Genomic DNA, 2,369 nt, shown 5'->3' with positions numbered 1-2,369 from the left:
ATATCCTATGGATACTGTACAACTGAAGACAGGATTTTAAATGTATTTCCTTCGCATAATATGATTCTATATTTGAACCTAAAACCGTTCTACACGTCACTTCAGGTTATGCGTAGAGGTTTGCCACATTTTCCAAGGACATTGGTGAATGGTACGATTTGAACCTGAGACCTCGGGGGCCGAAGCCCCGCGCTCTACCATTAGACCAGCTCCAATCATGTTGTAGGAACCAGCTTGGCAATGGTAGGCAACACAACTACGAATAACTAACATTTAAACACTAATAGCTATTTCCTCGTGGTAAAAGCAGATTTTAAAACGTTCACGAAATGTATTACAGGACTATAATTTGCAGTAGTGGTTACCGCAAACTTGTCTAATATAACCCGTTACATCTCTAGACTTACCGTTGGGCTGCACGTGCAAATGTAATGCCGGCCTGTCATTTATGTAACTGTCGGGTAAACAGCTGATCGTAGGAATAAACTCGCTGTTCTTTGAACTACTTTGCTCCTCGCAGCGTAACGGAGTCGCGTAGGGATATGCAGTTGATTAACTATACATGGATGGTAGTGGTCAAGGTCAAAGCGTGGGAATTCAACCCTGGACGTTAAGGGTTATATCCCTCCAATAAATACTCCTTGGGTCCGCACACAAATGTTTACAGTGTTAAAATCATGAGTGGTTCCTCCTATGACATTCTTTTTCATAATAATAAAATCCTAGCCTTATATTTCCACAATTTAGAAGAAACAATGTGTTCTGATTTTATCTTGGTATTTATAAAAAAAAGTCTAGCGGTTAGAGAGCTGAATTTCTGTATTAATGGCCGAGGTCAAATCCAGCCAATCGCCACTGGATTTCACCTGTAAAGCTGTGCCTCGGTGGGTCGGATTTGCGCAAAAAAAAACTGCTCGAACCATTATGATTAAATTTTAGCATATAATAATGGTTCCTTAGTCTATGATTTTAATGGACCATTCAGTCTAAACAAAATGGCTCAACGACAAATATTGTAAAAATTGCAGGTTTGAAATTAATTGCAACTTCTACTTCTGTGATTTTCTTCATAAAATATTATAAAATATGAGATTATTAAAATATGATAAGGGTTGTTAACAAGCGAATAAGAGAACGTTATTTTATATAGAATTAAATGCTACCCGTGTATAAAATAGTATAACACGTATTGATGTTAAGGCTCTAAATAATATGAAAATTATATTCTAATTTTATATATTTGAAAGTAATTATTTTAATCCTTTATCCTTTAAAGGGAAATCCTTTAAGTGGGTTGTTTGTCTGTCTGCTACAGATTGCTAAAGAATTTAAATCAGAATTAGAAAGTCATAAAAAAAACAGTCATGATGAAAAAAACTAACATGAGAAAGCGGTGAGAAATTGTGAGTACTTATCGCACATGCTCAGTCACTTACGCATGTCATGCTTTGTTTGTGTGCATAGCTAACTACAGTAGAGATATGCATCTGCATACTTGCCTATTTACACATATTCTTACTCCGGTGCAAAGTTTTCTATCTTCATTTATTTTACGCTGTACCAAAAGTACAAAGATCACTCATTATTTTCATGTTCGATCATGTTGGAACTCAATCGATTATCATGGTCTCCCCAGTCAATGTTAAAATGGAATGTGACAATCTGTGTGGCTTTCTTCCAAATATCAGCTGATTACTTAGATAAACACTGTGAATCGGTCCTAACAAATTGCAACCTAATTTATTATTTTTTTTGTAAATTTAACTTTTACAATTTTTTTACAATTAAATGGCTAATCCCAAAGCGAAGTGAAAATTGCGTACATTGATCGAGAATAGGGACGGGGGTAAATTAATGGTTTTCACGCTGTCTAAGAGTCCAAGATCAGATGTTTATTTAAATGTATAAATGTTTACTATTTAATCGGTCTTTACGTTCACTATCCTCGAATATCTTACCGAGCAATATAATTCTCTTACCGTTTCACTCAATGTCAACCACAAGCCAAGCTAACATTGAGGTAAATTGAGTGAGAAGTGGTGTGGAGGTAAATGGTGAAAGAGGTTGATGGAAATGTAACGGACGAGGTTCAGATTGGACAGAACTGGACCAGAGTCCAGCTGAGATTCAACCATTTGGACTTGGACTGACCGGGGTATACATGACTTCATTACCCCAGAATTGGCATTCCAGTTCCAACGTTGAAATTGCAGTTTCACACGGAATTGAATTCTACTTGTCCTAGTGTACATTAGTAACAGGTGGTCGAGTTCGTGTTAGCATTGGATCTTTTGGTGTTAAAATCAACGATTTTAGCAATAAACATGGAGACCCAATACAGTGAAATAATTTAACAATAAAATAGTTCA

The sequence above is a fragment of the Macrosteles quadrilineatus genome, unplaced genomic scaffold (assembly GCF_028750875.1).
Source record: "Macrosteles quadrilineatus isolate MER2022 unplaced genomic scaffold, UCM_ALF_1.0 Scaffold_9__3_contigs__length_116548681, whole genome shotgun sequence".
Lineage (NCBI taxonomy): Eukaryota > Metazoa > Arthropoda > Insecta > Hemiptera > Cicadellidae > Macrosteles > Macrosteles quadrilineatus.
Note: the sequence above shows the minus strand (reverse complement) of the source record.